The 23,434-nt window shown below is 36.0% G+C and overlaps 1 long non-coding RNA gene across 3 annotated transcripts in view; it reads right to left on the bottom strand.

Annotated features, from left to right (window-relative positions):
* The window catches only part of LOC103105593 (uncharacterized), a 165,767-nt gene extending 147,348 nt beyond the window's left edge, over positions 1-18,419 (bottom strand). For all 3 annotated transcript variants that reach the window (XR_008912388.1, XR_008912389.1, XR_008912387.1), the window contains exon 1: positions 12,375-18,419. This is a non-coding gene — a long non-coding RNA (uncharacterized LOC103105593). The remainder of the gene's footprint in view (positions 1-12,374) is intronic.
* Between the last annotated feature and the right edge of the window lie 5,015 nt (positions 18,420-23,434).

Below are 23,434 nucleotides of genomic sequence, written 5' to 3' on the forward strand. Positions count from 1 at the left end.
GAAAAAGAAAATCAAAGGGATTAACCTGTGGAATCTCATGTGTGATGTGTTTCCAGATGCCACAAAGAAAGGATCCCCAAAGTGACTAAGTGTATCCAATAGCCTTTTATTTTTGAAGATGAGTCTTTCAAAAACACCAGTTTGCATCTTTAGCTCTTCAGTCCTTCCACAAAAACCATCCCCCAATCAAAGGGGGACTCCCTGAGCTGATCAAAATGCAAAACAGGATGGTTCTCACTCCCCCACCCCCACCCCTTCCTTTGATAGTTGGAATAAAGTATGTTAATCTCAGTATACCTTTAACTTTATCATCCAGTTAATTATAAGGATGTCAGACACTTCCCTTTATTGAGATGAGTGTGGAACCCTCCAGATCCACCCTGGGCACACCATTCTCCTAAATTACAGCACAAAACACAGCATCTTGATGAACAAAAGCAATTAGAAAAAGGAATTGTTGCCAAGTTTTCTGAAGACTCATGGACTCCTCCCATTCACCTAACCTGGATGTGCCCATAGAAGAGGCTAAGGCACAACTTATTTGCATTACAATATCTCTAAAACTATATATTTGGATTGAATCATATGATTGGTATTTTGTTATTCAACACATCAGGTCTAAATGATAAGAAAAATTAAATTTGGAACTTTACTGGGATCTTCTTAGCTTTTCTGCATCAAGCACAAAACAATAAATAAATCACCAGATATTTGATTTAGGGACACCTTTAGATCTACCTTCCCTGGGATCTTTGAAAGACAGATTAAACCTTTGTCCATATCATCAGTTGTTCACTATCTTCAACAAAAGTAATGAGCAAAATAAACATGAAAAAAAAGTCTAGATATATTGCAACATAGTAGGATACCAAGGAGTCTCAAAATTCACTTAAGTGCAGAGATGCCTAAAACATGCTTTGCAACACTGCAATGTTTATTAAATATCAGACAAGGAGGTAAATGATAACAGCCCAAAGATTTAGAGTCCTGGGGTATTTTTAAAAAAACATTATATATCAAAAAGGTTAATTTCCTCAGGTTATCACAATTCAAATGACGTTTAGACTATGACATAGCTCACAATTTAATAAATGATATGTCATTTAAAAAATTCTTTCCTAGGTTGTGAAAGTAACATAAAAATAAACCAAGGGTGGGGGGAGGGAGTGCCAGGAAAGTCTCAAAGAACTAGTTTTGCATCCAATCACAAATGACAGATCTCTTATTCCAATTCACTAGCTTGTACTTGTATAACTAGATGCTAAAATGTGCCAGCAAACAGCTACCCTGTCCTCATTTTCCTAGTGAGAGGTGAGTCAAGTCTCACTGTGAAACGGGGTCAGCTGCTTTGCTAGGGATTTGAAATCATGACAGAGAACTATCTGGATGTGAAGCAATTAAGTCTGTCCAGTCATGATGGCCATTTAATGAGCTTCCTTGAGGCAGAAGGGAGTTCACTGTACCTGTCTCAAATAGGTTCTGATTCGCCATAAAGCTAACGTAATAAATAATTTAAATGCTGAAATATTCCAGCACAGAGACTTTCTTGCTGACTGTGTAGTACCTGACTATGCTGTCATAAGTGGAGACAGCAGTTAGGAAGTCAACCTGTGATTGGTTCATTCAGAGGAAGAAAACACACCAGCCCCTGCCACTGTGAAAGAGTTAAAAAAAAATCTTGGAGGATCTGTCTAAGATCCAGGTTAAGAGTTGAGGCTACTTGTGCTTGTACTTAACACCCATTTATTGGGCACAATGGACAGGTCCTGTCTCCTGCGCCATGCTGCTAGCAGGCATGGCCCTGGGATTGAATTAATGGTAGGAAGGAGAATGTCCTATAATTGCATGAGAAATCACATACTGCAGTATTTAACCAGCAAAGCCAAGTGGTTTCTGTAAGACGTTAAATTAACCCAGTGGGGATTTGGGACTATTCTGTAAGAAAGATTTCTTTATTCATGAGAATAATTGGGTATTGAAAAACCATCATGTATCTATCTAGATATGAAACTGCCAACTGATAGGTAACGATCAGCTCCCCCCCCCCACCACCGCCTTTGCTTGGGTCCTCCGGGTTTTATCTAGCCAATTATTCAGTTGTCTAGCTATAGATATGCCCCAGATCCTAACTTTAGGGCCCACTGAGGGGCCTGAGCCAGCAAAGGCAGATCCATGCCCTGTTTTATCCATTGCCTTCCAGTCATCAAATAACCCCAAGAGAAAGGGCATCACAATATTGGGAGAAAAGAAGGATAAAAGAACCGTCCACCTTTAAGGCCAAAATGAGAAAATGAGTTTCCTCTCTGAATCTTCTAGGAATTAAGGAAAGTGCACACTCTACCCTGGCTGTATTTTTTAAGCATTTCTTTCTTTTCTTCTTTTTTTCCACCATTAAATCTATAATTTAAAGGGTAGGGGAAAACGCCAGGCAAATGCAAGGAAAGTTCACCAGTTATGAGGTAATTGCATTAACACAGAGAGAAAAGGGAAAGTATGCAAGAAATCCTGATTGGCATTTCTCTGTTTAAAAGGAATTATTTTCCAATACCTGAGCATGCCCAGAGGAGCTGTCTATGAGCAGCTGTGAAACAGAACCTTTTTTACTTCAGGGTTAGTGCAGGGAGCTCATTAGCACGGGCTCTCCCCTCAGCTAAACAGCCTTGTTTGCATATTGAAGCAATAGAATATGAAGGTGTTAGAAAGGAAGAATTGCTCAGCTACTCCTGACTGACATGTCTATCTGGGCTCTTGTGTTTACAAGAGAATAACGAAGCTGCCCCAAAGCCCCTACTGGGCCTGATTATTATGCAGAGGCTTCTTAGATTATGTATAATTGATATCCCTTTTCCCTCCAGCTAACCAATGGCACCTCTCAAGAGTAATGCTAATTCTCCAGCATCTTACCATCCAAGCAAACACTGGAAATTGCTAGCTTTCTCTCTGCTTAATAATTTTTAAAGACCCAAAAGTGACATTTACATTTTTTTTAGAAGCACAAATGCCTGCACGGGTAGTGTGGCTTTACTGCTTAATAACAATCATGGAATCAAACGGTCGAGAGATGGTATTCAAGAGCTCACTTTAGCCTGCGCAATTTTGTGAGTGAGTGTGTGTGTGTGTATGCCCACACGTGCACATGTGTTCCTATATGAATGTGTATTATGAGCTAGATTGAAATAGACTGGAAAAACACAGTCACATCTTTTCCCCAAATACAATAGCACCATTTCTATAAGAGCCCCTCTGTTGGTGGTGGGGATTGGGAGAGCCAAACTTCGAATTCTGGTCCAGATTTTGCAATAGTTAGTGGGTAACATTTGACCAACATGTTCAAGAACCTCATCGAAAACAGTATATAACTTTAAACTGGGTCACAGTATATTAGAACTAACAGGGACCTGAGAGCAAGGGCTCTTAACCTTTTCTGTGTCTTTTACCCATTGTTATTCTGGGGAGTTCTATTGATCCCTTTTCAGATGGATAAAATAGAATGCATGGGATTACAATAAACAAATCATTGAACTAAAGTTATACTTTTTTTTAATTTCATGATTCCAGGTTAAGAAACTTTGTTTTAGAGATAGCCTGTTGTAACCAATTCATTTTACCAATAAGGAAACTAATATTCAGAGAGATTAAGTAATTTACCCAAGATAAGATAACAAATTTTGAGAACAGTTGGGACTTAAACCAGTCTCCTTAATCCCCTAAATCCTTGTCTTTTTGCTACACTTCATCATGTAGTAGAGAACTAGAATAGGAGCCAAGAAGACAAGAGTTCAAATCCTTCCTTAGATACTAACTGTGTGAGTATAGGCAAGTCATTATAGCTTCCTTCAGCCTCATCTTTAAAATGAAGGGGTTGGACTCAATGATTCCTAAGATCCATTGTAGGTCTAAATTTACAATCCAATCATCTTAATTGCTTTGCTCCCAACTCATGTCAAGCCAAAAGATTTTAAAAGCCTCCCTGTAGCAGACTGGCTCAGAATAACCTGTTGGAAAATGCTGTCATACACAAAATCCCATCTGATCTATTCAATGCGTCTGTGAAACATCAATACCATCCCCACTTCATAGAGGCTAATTTGAAAAGCATTTCTGCCTATCAAGAGAGCTTAAGTCTTCATACTATTAACAATCAGCTGATTCAAGCCTCAAATTCAGGTTTCCTGACTCAAAATCAAGAGTTCTTAATCTTTGGGGAGTGATAGATCTCCTTCACAGTCTGGTAAAGCATATGGACCTGATCTCAAAATAATATTTTGAAATGTACAAAAAGCAATGCAAAGTAAACTAGTTATGCTGAAATATCGTGATTAAAAAATGTAAAAACCAAGTTCCCATACTCCAGATTAAGAACCTTTGCTCTAACTCCATTTTTTCCTTCTACTATTCTATAGCACATAAGAATTTCAAGGTTGGGTTAAACCTAGGTTCTATCAAACCCAATTGTTCACCTTCTGAGAAGGTCTAAAATTTTTGTTCTATGGAAAAGTCATTGTTTTAATTATCATCAACTTTATATGATTAGAATTGTATCTCATACTGTAGTTACCTCGACTTATTCTGATTTTTTAAAAATATATGTTCAGTGTCTAGGAGGTAAAGGCAATCTTATATTTGCTCTTCAGAGCACAAAGTAATTCTTTCAACACTCAGTTTGAGAAGTGCTAAGCAACTACACCATGCAAGGCACAGTAGTAAGAGATGGGAATAAACAAAAATCTGAAGCAGGCCTTTCCCTAAGGAACTTATAAAGGTGATACCATTAAGATTCAAGTTGGTGGAAATAGAAAGTGATAGCTATTTTACTTCCTTTGTTCTCTGACCACCCAAAGCTATGTTTCCAATGTTTCCTCAAAAAAGAGTAAGGTCACAAATTACCTATCCTGGTACAAAAGTGGTGACTTTCAGTGGAAAAATGAGACTCTAAAAGACACAATAGTATTTTCATTCAAAATTGCACAGGCTCCAACCTTTGTTTTGGTTCAGACAAACATCCCTCAACTTCTGATGCTTCTCCAAACCTTTGAAGTTGAAAACACTGAATTTTTTTGAAAAGGGAGAGGTCTCAATTATATACACAAACACACATGTTCAACTTGAGGAGATATTGAACACTTTGAGCTTTGGGTTGAAACAAGAAGAAAACAGTCATTTGCAAGGTATCATAATAATTCCATTTCCAAGGCAGAAACATATAATCACCCTAGTAGAATCACCAGTCTGTGCCTGATCTATGAGTGAGGAGGTGAAGGCAGGGAGTACTACTCTTTCAAAGCAGAAGAAGTGGGTCAAAGTGGCCTAGATTAGGTTATAGAGCCCTCTTTTTTCCCATGCTACTCTTAGAAATGAAAGAGAATATATATATATAAACCCAAAAGGGATAAATGATTCTGTTGACAGGTTTTAACCTGATCCTCCTTCTTCCCCAAAGTGATTCCTTTTTCCTACAAATGTAGAAAAATATATAAAGAAGAAAAGTGGAATTCACTGTGGTGTCATGGAAATAGCTTTGAAATCCATGGAGCCAGGACTGAGTTCCATTTCCCCTGCTTACTATTTATATGACTTCATCTAAATTATTTACCCTCTCTGAACTCACTTACCTCACTTATAAAATGAAAAGACTGAAACAGATGACCTCCATGGTCTTTTATAACTCTAACTGATGCTAAACTATGCTAAATATGCTAAAACTGTATTGCTAAAATGGAGAAAATAGAGAAGCTACAAAGTAGATGCTCATCAATTAGAATATGGCTACACAAACTGTGGTACATGCATGGCATGAACTATTACTCTTCTCTGAGTAATGCAAAATATCATGAATATAGAGAAGTATGGAAAGATTTCCATGAACTGATACAAGTAAGCAGAGAAGAAATTAACATATAGCATGAATGTAAGTAGAAATAATAATCATGACACAATTGAATTAAACATCATACAATTACAACAACAATAACAACAAAAAAGGAAGAAGTATGAGAAGATCCCTAACCCTACTGCTTTGTAGAAATGTGTGATCCACATATGTATAACATTTCACATATCTTGAGATTCTTCTAGATTTTTTTTTGGTTTTGCTGATTTTTCTATTCTTTCCTTTTTCCATTAAAATTTAATTTGATTTATGGAATGGCTCTCTGGGAAAAAGAAAGAGGGATGTAGGAAGAAATTCATGAGATGGAAAAACAAGAGATATCCACAAAAAAATTATTTTTAAAACAACGAGATAGCCTTTGAGGAAATAGTTTGGTTTCCACATCTGTTGACTTTTTGCCTTTAAACCACAAAATCATAGAGAGGTAGCCATGTTACTTCCATCTGGGGGACATAATACAATATACTTGGAGTGTTTTTCTTGGACAACAGAAATTGAACTCTTTTAATGACCTTCTTCAGGACTGAGGTCACTATACATTCCATTGTGTGGTGTGAAGTATTCTCTCTCTCTCTCTCTCTCTCTCTCTCTCTCTCTCTCTCTCTTTCAGTCTCTCTCTCAGAGTAAGCAAACTGCCACAGATAAATACAACACGTATCAATTCATTTTGATTATTAAGGGTAAGAAAATATTCAGGTTATTGGAGGCTATGAGCCCTATAGACAATGTATTATACCAATAAGAATATTCCTTTCTATGTTTGGCAAATATGATATATACTAATCAATGTCATCAATACTTGTGGATGCTGGAATCTCTCCATGGCCCCTCTCTCCTCCAGAAAGCAACCTCTGGCAAGGAAATTCATAATCTTCCTCCATTAATCTCACAAAACAATATTAAGCACTTCCTTTTTTTCATTTACTGTATATATTACCCAAGGAGGAGCATTTCCTAAGGGGCAAAGGAAATGAAACAAGTTCTCTCAACAATGGAGAAAAAAACAAAGACAGGTGTTATTTCAGTAACAAGGGATCTCTACTATGAAGCTTCTGAGGTTGGATAATTGAGTGTTGGACTTGGGGCTAAAAGAATTGCTTTTGAATACTGGCTCTGATATTTATAAGCTATGTGGCCCTGAGCAAATCACTTTACTTATGTGGAAGTCAGTTTCCAAATCTGTAAAATAAAGAGGTCTGAAAAAGTGCACTCTAAGGTCCCTTCCAACTCTAAATCAATATTATAGATAAAAATTTTACCATCCTTTATAAAGAATATATAGTTATTTTCCCAAAAAAATATCAAACCAAGATGTATATTCCTAATTCATCCATGAATATCAAATGATAACCTGAATCATGAAAGAAATAATAGCATATTCAGAAAAGCTGGGATTTTATGGACATTACTAGCTCCCACCACCAACACAGACCTACAATGGTAGTAAAGTCCTGGAGGTGGAGGAAGGTTAAGTAATTTTCTCAGGGATAGCCAACTAGTAAATGTCAGAAACAGGATTTAAACCCAACCCACATTTGGGGCTTCCAGGAGCTCAATCCAGAATTCTACTACACTGCCCTTACATCATAAAAACAGCTTCAGAAAAATTAGCAGATGTTCAGTTATTAGAAAGTGTGCCATATCTCACCCAAGGGAGAATTCCCTGAAGTCTCTATTGTGATGAATGGGAGATGAGCATATTATCAAAGAACTGACCCTTCGACATGTCAACTTCTTCCTAGGATCATTTTCTCACCAGAGACCTCTACTGGAACCACACAAATGGTTCTTTTCTTAAAACCAAAAGCCAAAAGTCTAAGACCTCACCTCTCTCAAGCCTTCTCCAGTTCCAATCCTCATAGAGGCATGGAGGCATCAATCTCTACCAATGAGGAGAGTCATATATGAATGAGCATGAGCTCCCTGGTTACATGAATATGAGTGAAAACTAAAGGCTTTAATTTGCTGTTGCCATGAAATTCAGCCAAAAGAAAATCTTGGCTGGATTCAGTGTACTAGTCAATATGAAAAAATGTCAGCCCTGGGATTTGAATTCAGAGACAGTTTTCTTTCCATGTATAATGAGTACTGTGTCCAAATACCAATGTATAGCTGGAGGAAGGAGAGAAGGAAAATATCCTACCAAGAGGCAAGCATAAGAACTCAAAAAATGTTAGCATTCTGGGGCTGTTCAGTAAAGAAGCAAATAGTCCTACCCTCCTCAAAAACTCATGTTACCATTATATTACAGCATGGTCATGCTCAGTATCATCTCTTTAAGAAACCAGAGAACTTCAATTTCAAAATTATTTTGGAAACATTCTCATCAAAAATATTTAAGATTATAAAAGATGTTTTTGTGCTTAAAGGATATAGCTTCCACTATAATATCCAGCAACATCCATTTATGTGGAACATCTTTTCCCCTGTTGTAATAGATAAATGAGATAGATAAAATTCTACTCTTTGCATCCCAAAGGAAGCCTGGAATTCCATGGGGATGCTGAGTATAGAGAAGCAGAGAGCTTTCAAATGGAATGAACTACCAACTGAGGAAACTGTTGCATTCCACAAAATCACAGGATTTGGGAGTCATTTGGGGCTTTAAAGATGATTAAGTCCAATCTAGAATCTTACAGACAGCGAAACTCTGGTCTAGAAAGGTAAAGAAGCTTACCCAAAATCACACAGTCCAGAAGTTGCAAAATCATTTGCATATGACTCAAGTCCCAGGGCCTTCTATCACACTGCATCTTGTCATCCCCATTAAACAGGATAAGATTTAGAGCTGAAAAATGTCTCAAGGATTGCCTTGACCAATTCCCTCATTTTACAGATGAAGAAACCATAGTCTTAAGAATCTAAGGGACTTGGTCAAGGTCATATGGGTGACCTTCAACCTGGATCTTCTAACTCAAAATGCCACAATTTTTTCATACTTTGTTATACAGTCTTAAATTATGGGAAGTCAGTGAACTTGGGGAAATTCCTACTTTCCTGGGAGAGACAGGGAATGACCACTGTCGGCATCCAATTGCCATTGTTTGTGGGGAGCCATGGGGTCAGCCAGCTGGAAGAAGGAAAAGGAGCAGGAGACATGCCAGGAATACCAAAGTTCAGTGCCAAGAATTGAGGAGTAAGGAGGGAAGCCAGTAAAAAAAAAAACAAGCTATATATATTTTTTCACAGAGCAGAGAGAGAACTAGTGTCAGAGCTAACTAGCTCCGGTAAGCTAACAAGAGGGTAGAGCCAAATTCTAAAAGACCATTTCAGCCACTCAGCCGCATTCCTCTGGATCCCCAAAAGATTAGGCACTGAAACACATTCTAGCATCCATGCTATCTTCTTGACATATAATCAGGCAACAGAGACTGTCCTCAGCATCTCTGAAAATTTTGGTCTTTTGTGAATAATGATAAAGTAATTTTCCTTTATTATAAAGTAGGGTTTTAGAGTTATACATACGTATCTAACCAGGCATTTTACATTGTCTCAAAAAAATTCTACAAGTCCAGAGTTTCATTTCCTTGTAAAAAAACAGAAAAGAAAATGCCAGCTAGGGTCTTCCAGGCAACCTTACATGGAGAAGTCAGAACATATACAGGATGGGAGAGGCAAGTGGTAAAGAGATGGATTTTGACTGTTATCCTCTAAGAGATTTGTCAAATGAGTTGAGAGCAAAACATGAAGAGTTTTACATGCACACACAGGCTCAAAAGGCTTCTTTCATGAGATGCACACATCAGTGAATAGTCACCCACATTTACTAAGAGTGCTATTTATTTAACCCACCTTCTGCAAAGAGCTGTAAGGGCTGTATACACCGTGGCTATTATGTGAATACTAATAATGCATCATAAAAACACAGAATTGTAGAAATAGATGGGACCTTCGAGATCTGAAAGAAAAACAAACCTATCAAGGCATTAATCATGCTATTTGGTATATCCCCCAGGAGGAAAAACACTGGAAGATACTAGAGACAGCCAAGTTGTTTCTTTGAATATCTTTCTCACTTTAGAAGGGATGAAAAGATACTGAAGGCTCTGGTGGTGATGGGGGCTCTACACACTCCTATAAATTACAGTGTGAGAACCCAGTAAACCTCGTTGGCTGCCCAGTACACCAGCCAAAGGCAGAGCCCCCAGCAGACCCCAGGACAGCCACTCTCCCAGGCTCCAGGTGCTTCCCTGACTGACATCACTTCCATCCTGTGGAACTGAGTTTCTGCCAATATCATCAGTCAGGATTCAGCCTTCATCAAACACCAAGTAAGCCACAAGCCAGAAAGAGAATGATGGAGTTGCATCCTTAGGCTACAAACTTATGACTTTCAATGAATCAAGAGCTTTCAATTCAGTTTGGACAGCTCACTGAAGTCCACTGTTCTGTCTTATTGCTGATGGCATTATTATTGTTAATATAATATAATAGAAGTTGACTTTTCACTGGTTAAAATTATTATCAATATTCATGTTAATTATATTTATATGGAAAGGTAAAGTTTGCAAAGAATTTTACCTGGATTATCTCACTTGATTCTCACAACTGTGGGAGGTAGGTCTTTTTGTTATTGTTCAGTCTTTTCAGTTTTGCCTGATTCTTTGCAACCTCATTTAGGGTTTTCTTGGCAAAGGTACTGGACTAATTTGCCATTTCCCAATTCATTTTACAGATGAAGAAATTGAGGCAAACAGAGCCAAATGACTTGACCAGAGTCACACAGCCAGTAGAAGTCTAAGGCCTGATTTGAACTCAAGTCTTCCTAAATCCAGACCCAGTGCTTTATCTACTGTATCACATTTTACAGATGAAGAAATTGGAACTAAAAATGAAGGACTTGTGTAGGGTCACAAAGCTAGTGAATACCTGGGGTAAAATTTTAATTCAGTTCTTTCTGACTCCAACTTAAACACTCTTCATTACACCATCTAACCAGAATCCATGTCTTTCTATTAATAAGCCAAGAGTGATTTTAATCCATGAGTCACTTATCTTCCAAGTCACTGTAGAAACACAAAATAAAGGATTGTTTTGCTTCAGTGTTGTTAGTGAGGTCTACCCTCACCTCATCCTCCAAAACACACATATGGCATTTGGATAGAATACTAAACTTGGACTTTAATTCTACCTTGTCTCGTGTTTATATAGGCAAGTCATTAACTTCTCTGATCCTCATTTTCTCCATATGGAAAATGGATTCATTAATTCCTGTAATTCCTTCATCTAAAGTTTGTTATGAGGCTCAAATAAAATCATCTATGTAAAGATATTTTCCAACTCTAAAGTACTATCTAAATTTTAATTAATAATAAATACATAAATAAAATCAGAACGCATTCATTAGAATTGACTCTCCACAAAAGAAACATTCTCCCATAGAACTCCAAGAGGGAAGATCTAAACAAAGATTTAAATGTTCAAGGAATTTTTCAGATTTCTTTGTTCAAAAATCCTTTGATAGAGTTAATTTTTCTAATATTTATAGCATTTCTCATATATGTATGTGTGTGTGTTTGCATGTTGTCTTTCAAATTAGATCTTTTATCTCCTTGAGAGCAGGGACTATTTTTTGCCTTGATTTGTAGTTCTTAAAATGTTCAGCACAGGACTAGGCACATAGAAAACAATAAATGCTTCCTTCCTGACTTGACTGTGGAATAAGTGAATGACATTTCTCTTCCAAGTCAAGGTATGTCAACTGAAACTTGATAGCCATTCCATCCATGTCTTTATACAAATCATTAATAATATGTTAAACAGAAAATTACTAAGCATAAATTACTGGGAAACTAAACTAAAAATGTCCCTCCAAGTTGACTGAAAACAATTAATAAGTATTCTTTGGGGCCAATAACAAACCCCTGAACTGCACCATCATGTAGCCCATATACAGAATTATGAACTAAGAACTAATTTTCACCTGGGCCAACAAAAGTAAATGGAGTGAGGCAGGTTGCTGAACCATACAAAAAACAGACTGTCCACTGGTTCGGTTATGCTAGAAGAGGGAATGGTTTGACCCTTACCCCTAAAAAGGGTAGAAGAAGGCTAATATTACAAAATGGTTTGCTCTTTCCAAAGTTACCAATGCCTTCTTCATCACCAAAACTAATTTTCTCAACCTTTAAACATCTTGGCCTCTCTGCAAGAATTGATGAAGTTAATAACCCTCTTCTCCAACTTTTCTTGACATTACTCTAGCCTATCTATCTCCTCCAGATAGTTCCTCAGTATCCTATACAGGATCTTCATCTATGTCATGGCCCTAACTATGTCTATCCTCTTCCCTTTTTTCTTCTTTCTCTATACAATTTCATTTGCAGAACTCATAAGCGCCCATAGATTCAATGATCTCTATGATGATTCTCAAACCAATCAAATCACATCACACATCAGAGTAGCAAAGAAGAATTTTAAAAAGAAAACTATAAATATTGGAAGGTTATGAGAAAGAAGATACACTAATGTACTATTGGTTTACCTGTATATGAGTACCATCATTCTGGAAAGCAATTTGGAATTTCACACAAAAAAGTTGTATGCCCTAAAGAAAAGAGACAAAAGAAAGAAGAAAAGGTCATTTGTATTTTAAGTATGTATATATATATATGTGTATATATATATATACACATATATATGTGTGTGTTGTGTGTTGTGTGTATGTATATGTATATATGTTTATATGTATAAATATATATATTTGTATATCTGTATATTTAGCTCTTCTTTTTGTGATGGCAAAATAAAACTGAAACTATGAGTATTTCCAACAATTGAGAAAGCACTGAGTGAGTCATGGTTTCTGAATGCAATGGAGTAAATATTGTACTATAAGAAATGAAGTATTAGATAATTTCAAAGAGTCACAGAAGTACTATATGAACTGATGCTGAGTGAAATGAGCAAAACCAGAGGAACAGTGTCTATACTAAACAGCAATATTTTTAAATATGCAGTTTGGAGAACTTTTAAAAACTGATCATGACTAAGATAAGCAAAACTAGAACAATTTATACAGTGGCAACACTATAAAAATAAACAACTCTGGGGGCAGCTAAGTAGTTCAGTGGATATAGAGAGATGCTGTGTTCAAATATGGCCTCAGACACTTCCTAGATTGTGACTCTGGGTAAGTCACTTAACTTCACTGGTCCAGCCTTCACTGCTCTTCTGCCTTGGAACAAATTCTTAATATTGATTCTAAGATACACATGTATCTTTGGGATGTTACATGGGAATGCTTCCTTCCAGGTAAAAGTACATGCATGTACACAAACGCAGGCAGACCCATTTCAGAGTCCAATGCCCAAGTCATATTCTTTCTGTGCTAGAGTTCTGTCCTCATTTTTTCATCTTCTCCACTTCTTTCTCCATCTTCTTCACTAGAATAGCCTTTGTCAGATACTTCATTAAAATCTAAGTAAATGGCATCTTTTGTGTTGGTCTGATCTATTATCAGTCTAATAATCTTGCTGAAAAGGAAATGGCATTAAACTATAACAAGCTGCCTTTTGGATATGTTGAGTTTGAGGTGTCTTTGTGACAATTATGGCAGTTGGTCCAGATGTCAGAATGGAGCTCAAGTAAGACTATGTTTGATAAAGCCACATCAGGTTTTTGTGATTGCTGCTTTCTTTTCTAGAGATCCACTGACTGCTCCTTTAATAATACTTTCTCTAAAAGACAAAGTCAGACTCACTGTCTAATAGTTTATAGCCTCTAGTCTCTCCTCTTTGTAAATGAAAATCAGGATAACATTGTCCTCCAATTCTGCAGCACTTTACCTATCCTATGATCTCTAAAGGATCCCTAACTTTGCCTCAGTAATGCAGTGTGTGATTTTTTTTTCTCTGTACCTGAGAATATAGTTTATTTGGGCCAGATAATGCTCTTTTGATAGCTCCTGACTTATCTTGAGCCTCAACCTCCCATTAGATGCTTCTGTTTTATCCATTTCCAATCCAAAGGTTATTTCTCTTTCTCAGACAGAAAAGGAAAAAAACAAAACCAAAAACAAACCAAAGTAAAATAACAGTTGAATGACTTTGATAACACATGATCCTATCGACCCTGAACAGGGTCCAATTCCTCCTTTGATCCTACTCTTTTCTCTAACATAGCTAAAAACAAACAAAAACAAAAATAAACCTTTGGATTGTTCTTAGCTTTCCTTGCCAGCTGAAGTCTATTCAGAGAGTCAGCCCAACACTATTCTTAAGGAGTGACATATTAACTTTTCCATTATTTGCCCTTCATTCCATCTTTTGTAAATTTCATTTCAAAATTAAAGTCAGTCCATGAGTTTCCTGTGTATCCACATCAGTCTCCTTAGGTATTTTCCTTCTTTTCTCTTCAGTGGAATTATTTACTTTCATACATTCAGGATGTCCTTCTGGAAAACTTCTCATTCCAACATGGTCAGACTTCACCAATAAAATTTTGTTCTCCACGTTCTCATCTACTATTTCTCTGGACCTTTTGAAATTTGTTCTTTAAAATATTAGAACACATATGAAATGGTGTCCACTGCTTTATGAATTAATATTTCTCATGGTCTTCTATTGTTCTCCTTTGAAGGGCTTTATAAATGAATTTTTATTCTAAATTGGTACTATCCAAGGACTGGTGCATCTTGCTCCTTGGCAAGGACATTATGTCCACTGCCTAAGTTGTTTTCAAGTCATTTTGGTCATTCTTGTTGTGAAGTTTGCTTTAATTTAGTTTACCTAACTAGGAAATGGCAATAACCAAAATCAATATCTTTTTCCATTTCTCATTTCTCAGTTATGAAAATAATCTCATCTATTCTTATAATAATTTTCATGTAGTCAATCAATCAAAACAATAGCATTTATTCAGTCATTTCTACATGCCAAACACTATGCCAGATGCTGAGGGGAAAAAATACAAGAAGTATTCTCTGCCCTCAAAGAATATCTAATATGATTGGAGATATAAGACTGAAATTTCAAAAAGAAATAATGAAAATTTGAAAATAGGAATGGGATCAATAACCCAATTATTTCTCTGATCAAGTGCTAATTAATTAGCACCTAATTAGTACTTAATTAGCACCTAACTAATTATGTGCTAATTAATTTTTCCTCATTAGTTTTTGTTGTGACTATACTGTATCATAATTTTATAATTGAAGATTTGCCCATGATATCATAGATTTGGTATCTGATTGAATATGATGATTGAAAGAGGGAAAAATCAAAGACAGATCCAAAATTGGGAATCTGGGTGACTGAACAGATAGTAGTTCACTTGATAAAACATATATTTTTGGAAGAATGTTGAGTTTGGAGGGAAATAAAACAAGTTGCATTTTGGATAATTCAAGTTCCAGATGTCTTTGTGACATCCAGTTTTAAAATGTTCAACTATCATTTGGTGAAGTCAGATTGGAGCTTAAAAGAGAGACAAGGGATAGGTATGGAAATCTAGGGATCATCTACATAGAAATAATGAAATCTAGGAGTCATCTCTATTGAGATAATAACTGAACTCATTATTGCTGATGAGTTCAACAAATGAGAGTAGAGAGGGAAAATTTGACCTAGGACAAAACCTTGTGATATATGCACCCACAGTTAGTGAGTGGATACATGGATAAAGATGAATCAAGGAATACTGATAAATATTAGGAAATGTAGGATAAGAACCAGGAGAGAGTGTTTTCATGAGGAAAAAAACATAGAGGACAGACTATCTCGGTATAGCAGTTGATGAGCATTGGCAAATGCTGCAGATAGTTCAAGATTAGGAAAATTATTTTTTTCATTGAAGAGATCTCTGATAACTTGGAAGAGAGAAGTTTCAATTGAATGATGTAGTTGGAAACCAAAGAACAAAAAGTTTTTTAATAAAGTAAGAGGAGAGAAAATGGAGACCATCTTATTCAAGGAGTTTACCTAAGAAGAAGAAAAGTGATAGCTATCACAAAGGGTAGGATCTAATGAACCATTTTTAAGAATACGGAAGAATTTCTCATTCAAAGAAAGGAACCAGAAGACAGGGAGAAATTAAATGTTAGAGCAAAAGGAAGTTTAGTAATGGGGACAGTGTGATAAAGATAGGATGGAATGGGATCAAAGGTACAAATAAAGTGGTTGCCCCTGTCAAAGACAAAGAGGACCACCTCTTCAACAGAAGTTGAAGTAAAAGAGGAAATAGTGAGAGATGCCTGAGGTATGTGAAATGAAGAGGGGAGTAGCTCATGATAAAAGGTCTCAATTTTTTTACTATAAAAAAGATGGGCTGATTGCAAAACAATAGGAGTAAAAATGAATTTGTATTTGTCAACAGAGTAAGGATTCCAAGGAATATAATGGAATGAGAGGACAAAGAAGGATACAAATAGTGGAGAGGTAGAGTTTAGGTGAACTGAGATGATATAGGAGGGCTGGGTGCCAAACTAAAGGGACTGATAAGGACAGAAAATGTATTTACTAGAGTGAGTAGATCTCTAGTTCTCAGTAGGTGAGAGTCCTAACTCTGCTCCAAACTGCCAGGAAGAAAATCAGGGTTTCCCACAGAGCTAGAGAGTGACAGAACCCTGACTACAACTCACAAAGAGCGATTCTGTCTGATTCATCTGTGATAAATGACAGCTGTGACAGGTGTAAATATCCTAGTGTTATAAATTTTATGAAAGCAACCCATCTGGCCATTTAACATTACATTGTAGCTTGTTTTGCCATCTCCTGACCGACAAACAAGCCACTCTGTGGACAGTGTGATCGAAAGGCAAAGCAATGGCAACCAAATGAGAAATGAGGAAAAAGAGACATCCTGAGACAAAGAGACCACGAGACCAGGAAAGGAAATTTTATTCCCAACACAGCTTGTGGTTCTTTCCCCTCCCCCTTGCTGGTTGTGGCTATTCAAGATTTATTCCTCTCAGTTATATGAGTTATTCACAAGATTCTAGCCTAAAGAGCAAAACTTTCTCTAAGCTTTCTGTGGGGCCAGTAGGAAGATAACCATAATAGTCCAACAGCTGGGATGGTTATTTAAAGTGAAACAGCATGGCTGACCTTTTTTATTCTTTTTTGCAATGAATGCATTAAAATACAGTCAATTTAATGGAGGCTTTAAAAAGCCAGGAATGAGGAATTGCATCAGAAGCTAAATTCTGGAGGAGGTTTCAGCAATGCCAAAAGACACAGACCATCATTACAATATAAAATGGCTTAAGGTCAAATTGCAGAAGAAGAGTTAGTTAATGTCCAGCATCCGGAATGCCAGTCCCCAACAATCTTTAACTAAAGCTCTCACAAATGCTCTTTATCTATCTCCCCAGTTCATCCATATTTACTAAAATATAAAGCAACAGCCGTTTAAGAAATGAATAACTAGGTATGCCTTTCAATCATTAACTCACATTGCCAAAGATTTGCTAGCATTAAGTTTCAAGTTTAAAACAACATACTTAGGGGGAAAAGATTCAAAAGTGAAAGTTCATTCTAAAAGGTTCATTTCCTTATTCTTTGAGGATTCCACCAGAGTGCTTAATTATGAAGTCAACCCATCCACTCACTAATCGGGAGGGACTATGTTTCATATTCTTTGAGAATTAAAATTCATATTTCTGGGTTACTGTACGTTTTACAAAGAGCTTTCTTCACAGCAACCCTTTGAGAAAGATACTGTCCCATTTTATAGATGAGAAAGTTGAAGCTGAGGAACAGATATAGAATTATTAGTGTCAAAGTCATAACTCAAATCCAGATCTTCTAATAACAAAGCCAGAACTAGTATTTTCCTTCCCAAATTCCCCTTTTCCCCTATACGTCTGGGTCAGTGCTGTAAAAATAATAACCAGAAAACAGTAAAAATAATGAGCAATAAATTGATTATGGATTGTAAACTGATTTGATACTCTGCTTGTTGTGCTTACAAAGTATCTTCAGTTTGTATAATTGAAGTGAAGTTCGTAATTAAACTTCTCTTCAGGGGCAGGTACAAGGATGCTAAGGAGACTCTTGTTATATAAAAATAAACTATTTCTTTAGAATATAAGGATAAAAAAAGGATTTCTAACTCTAAGGGATTCTAACTCCACACAAATAAAACTCCCTGGTTCCACAAAGAACCACTTCTCCTGTTTCCACTGGCTACCCTGATCCTTCCTGATCTGACTAACCCAAAGTTTCACTATTCTACAATAAACTAAACACTATTATCCTTATACAAAGTATATAATTCTTAACTTTATCTCCAAAATATAAAAATAACAAAAGCCAGCTGGCTGAGCCTCAGCAAGAACCAAGTTAGGACTCAGCCTTAGCAGACTCAGAATCCAAACCAAAGACCAGGTCTTTCTTTGGTCTTCTCAGATATAAAAACAGTTTACGTAACAGCAATAGATAGTCACTAGTGTTTCCAAATTTGGAAAAGAAAAATCACTTATCTCCTTCAGATTTTTCCCTCCTTTCCTTCTACCTCAGACAGTGAGGAGAGAGAGAAAAGATGTCACCTCCTTTCCACACTCCAAGAGAGAGTTTAAGTGTTAACTCCCTCAGAGTAACTGCCACAGAAAAACTATTACCCCTCCCACACACAATGTCAACATTTGAAATGGTCACTGCCTCAGCTCTGCTTCAAATTCCAATTCTTTCTCAAGCCAGATTCTTCACTTCTTACCTCTAAACTAATATAATGATTTAATTTCTAATATAATCCTTATAGTACTTAGCAAGAAGCATAAGTGCTTATTGACTTGAATGGAATTTATCTGTTCTTCCTTTGGTATCTGCAAGTTTACCAACTACCAAATGCACCTATACAATTTTCACCTTTTAACTCAAAAAAAGTTCAGTTACCCATTCTCATCCAACTGATCCCTTTGCATGATACAAAATTCAAGATGGTTTTTCATTTGTTGTGATGAGTTTTCAGTCACCTACCTAAGACCCCTCATCATTCTGTAAGTTGAACAAGATCAAATTGATAGAACTAAACAGACACTGACACTTTTAATTAGTGGACCACTACACTAATTCTTCTTCAACCACCCTTCACCTCCTTTCCTAGGGTCAAATCCAGCAGCAGATGTACCTGTCTTAAAAGACAATGAAGTATGATTTAGTCACCAAGGAGGCAAGAACAAAATAGAAGCAGGAAATTTAAAAGGAAAAAGGCCAGAAGTAAAGCAAATGGGGTGGATTTTACTAAATATTTTACTTTCTTCTCAGATACCACATTCCATACATTTCCACCCTATACTTCTGCCACAAAAGTAGTCATTTCGGTCTTACATATTTGTAGCTATTACATCAATTCATTATGTCATTGTTCTAATAATGTCAACATACTTTTTTGATTTTAGAAAGTGAGCCTTCCTCTGTTCCATGGCTTTAGATATCATCCCCCAAACAACTGTAATTTTAATGTTATGAAATGAATGAATTAATATAATTAGGTGGCAACATCACATAAACAACAAACCAGGAAGGCTGGACATGTTTGTTGTCATCCAAGATTACTCCCATAATGACATGTCCCATAGTTACAAAACAATACTTCTTATCATATTACAGTATTCTGAAAAGAATGCTAGGCTTGGAACTCAGAGTTCCAGCTCTGATTATTACGCTGATATGACTCCAGAAAAGGCATCTTAACTCCCAAACCAGATGCTCCACTTATAGTCATACTTTCACTACCTACCCTACAAGGATGCTATTTGGAAAACAAATTACAATCCTTAAAGTGTTACAGAAGTGTTAGTTAATATAATCATCATCCTGTGTATATGCAAACCCTCCAGTATATTCAAAGACAAAGTTTCTGGATTTGACTACTCAGTCTTGGCATCTGCCTTCCAACCTGATGCCCCAGGAAAAGGGAGTCTGATCCAAGACTTTTCTCTTGTAATGTGCACTGAGAATCCAAAGAACAACTCACATGCATATTGCATGACAAGGTTTACTGAATACATTAACGTGTAATGCTTCATTGAGTTCGGTGTTGTCTGTCCCCTTTTTCACTGATGGAAAAACAAGCTCAGAGAGGTAAGTGACTATCTCAGAATTGGAACTAACCGATGGAGAAATTAAAATTTGACCTCAAACCTTCTGAAACTAAGTCTGGCATCTTTCTATTATTTTACACTGTCCTCTATGATAAAATATTGCCAGATTTCAGGAAAATCTTTATTCTTCTGCTCCTATCCCATTAGTATGGAGAACAAAAGGGCTCATAAGGTATGTATGCAACATTTCTGTGATAACAGAAATTTCCTACTAGATAATTGTCCTGTAATTAGGGCTATTAAATAGTATTATGGCCTGATGAACTAAAGAGCTAGGCTTCCTACAGGCATAATTAACAGGTAAATGAATATAACATGCCTTTACACTAAATTATGCATTTTCTAAAAACAAATATCACTATTAAATAACTCAGAAAAAAACAATGACAAACAATATATTCAGGTTTTATATACAATTTAAAATAAATTCTAAGAAACAAACACAATGATACAATTACTTTTCTTACTCATCTTCAAGTGTTATCAGTCTCTGCTTAATGGAACCCTACTTTTCCCTAAGGTTGAGTAAAATGTACACTGAACCATTCTTGGTTTGCCAGAAACTTATCCACACCTCTAACCAAGTCTTCATCAATAGAAACAGATTTATTTAATCATTGACCTTATTTCTCACAGAAAAAAATGTTAAGAAGCTTCCTTAGCAACCCAAATTGGCTTCACAAACACCATCTTTTTACTCAATTGTATCTTTCCTTGGCATGAGAAAAAGCCAAGAGAAAAATTCCACTGAAATCACTGGTCTTTATAAAGCCTTGCTAGATTGTTTTTCCCCCTTCTTTTTTTATATAAAGAGTTTCTCTGTTATATAATTTCCAAGTAATTTCCTTGTTCCCTTTTCCAAGGGGCCAGGGCAGCCAGGGCCCACATTTTGAGTTCCCCTTTGCAATAGCTGCTGTATAGTTGAGATTTCCATGAATCATCCCAAGATAGAGAATTCATCCTCCCTCATTCCTTACTGGAGTCACCACAAAGCTGGAGAAACCAGGAAATCAAACATAACCAAAAGGCATATGCAATGAGTCAACATGTCTTTGGAATCACCAGAAGTTTCAGCTCAGCTCTAAGTATGCTCTCTAGGGTGGCTCCTCTAGATCTATAAACCTTACTCCATTTACTTTCAATTTAAAAACATATCTCTGCAGAATTTTATGTGGATTTCATTAGTGTTCTAAGCATGTAGTTTTTAAAAAATACATCGGTACTTCATTTTGACAAGATATGCTTCTCAACAAATATTCTAACAAAACCTATTAAAAAGTTCCAAGAAAATAGTCTTATTATTGATTTATTCGCGGGAGAGAAGGATAAGTCTTTTAACTTTGGCTTCATTCTTTAACTTTTACATTGACTGTTATATTTGGCCAGAGTTTAACTTGCTCCTTGTGTTGATTTTGTATAAATGTATAATTGGAATCAGTTACATATACAAAACCCAATAAACTGGTTAAACATGTGCACATTATAAACTGTTGTAGCCATATTTTTGCAGCCTACTTTATTCTTTTAGCTCCACATCATTCCATGTAAGTTTTCCTATGGTTCTCTGACTTCTTCATATTCATTATTCCTTACATTTTAATAATAATATACCATTCAAGTAAAATTTAATTTATGTGGCCATTCTCTAGACACCGGGGACACATTTTATTTCCAGTTTTTATACCACTTCTATAAACTTCTTGTAAACTTATTTGGGCATATAAAAGAGATAAAGAGATGTTTTATTTTGATCTTTCATATACACCTTCAAGTTAAATCAACAAAAAAAAATATGCATTGACTTAATTTAGACGTTTTCTATCAATAGCAGCCATATGTTGTCATGGAAAGTATACTGGATTTGAGGTCAGAAGACAGCTCTGCTACTTTCTACCAGTGCTCATTTTTCTCAGATAAAAAATGATGGGAAGTGGGATAAAACCATGTGAATGTTTTGTAGTCAACAAAGCTGAAGGATATACTCATACCAACAAGATCTTTAGATCCAAGGTGAAATCAAAAATAAATTCCCTTCAATAGTCACCTTATATTGCATTATCTGAGTCATCTTTATTAACAAATTAATTAGATTGTCCTCATAGAAAACAGCAATACCTTCCTGCCAAAATGTGGACAGTTTGTCTTTGATATCTTCCAATTTCCCTTCCTTTTTCCTGCTAGCCACTCTTCTTTAACTCCAAGATTCCTTGTTTTCAGTTCTGTTAGCTAATTTTCATTGTTATTAGCTTAAAAAATCTTAATTCACAAGCCTCAAAGCTTTATGTATTTTTAACACTTTAGCATACATTTTAACATTAAAGGCCAAAAAGTTTTTAAATCCAAAGGAATAACTCCTGAAGGATGACAATGATCACTCAAATAGAGATCATGGAAGCATTATTTATTAAGTGCCCACTATGTGCCAGGCATTATACTAGGTTCTTAACACATGAGTAAAAGGAATAAAACAATATCTTACTGCCTAGATCACTGGATGAAAAAAGAAATATTTAATTGATAACTTACTTCTAATTGAAAACTAGACTTTTTTCTCTACTGGTTGAGAGCTGAGCCAAACTATTCTATTGCTTGATAGTTTGATAAATCCATGAATTCATTAGTACTCACTCTACTAATATAGATCACAACCCATCCACCTCATGAGAATAGTAGTTTTTTTAAAAGCTTCACATTAATTCATTCTTCTTCTACATGTATAACACCCTATTATTATGCTCAACTACAGGGAAACTACATTTTATTTATTGCTTGAATCATCTCTGATGAATGAAAAGGTACCGCTTTTTAGTTGTAGGGTAATATTTAAAACCAACTTTGAGGTGAAAATCAACTCTACTTCCAACTGTGCTGGCTGCAAGGACCCCTACATGCTGAGCTAGCTACATACTATGACCTAGCAAACATTCAAACATCCAGTGCTCCAAGTAGGAATCATTTTCTGGGGCAAATAGCATGAACTAGGCTATATTTCTCTCATCTTAAAATTGACTTTTTGAAGGGCATTATTCTTTATTAGTTTTGAGGAAGCCTGTTTGGAAAATCACCTTCCTCTGCCATAAGTAGTGCCAATATTATACCAAAGATTGAAAGCCATCAACATCGCCATCTTGAAACAAGGAATTTAGGGTTCTGGGTAAAGTTTGGACCTGGAAAGACTTCTGTCATCTTCAAAGAAGATGAATCATTCCACACTAAGAGACTGAAGAGAATAATAAATACAACCTGAGCAGGGGGTAGGGGGATGAAAATAAAATGAAAATTGAGGTCTTGTGCTTTCTAGACACACAAAAGGGTAAATGGGTGTATATGAAAATATAAGGATAAAACTAAGGTCAGAAAAGAGGGTCAAATGAGTTAATATATATAAAGTATTATATGCATTCTATTTATTATTATTATAATCACTGTATGTTCTTGAAGTAGTATATACAAAATAAAGCAAAGTAAATACAAGATAATTAAATATAAGGTAATTAGAC

This window comes from Monodelphis domestica, chromosome 5, assembly GCF_027887165.1.
Source record: "Monodelphis domestica isolate mMonDom1 chromosome 5, mMonDom1.pri, whole genome shotgun sequence".
Taxonomy (NCBI): Eukaryota; Metazoa; Chordata; class Mammalia; order Didelphimorphia; family Didelphidae; genus Monodelphis; species Monodelphis domestica.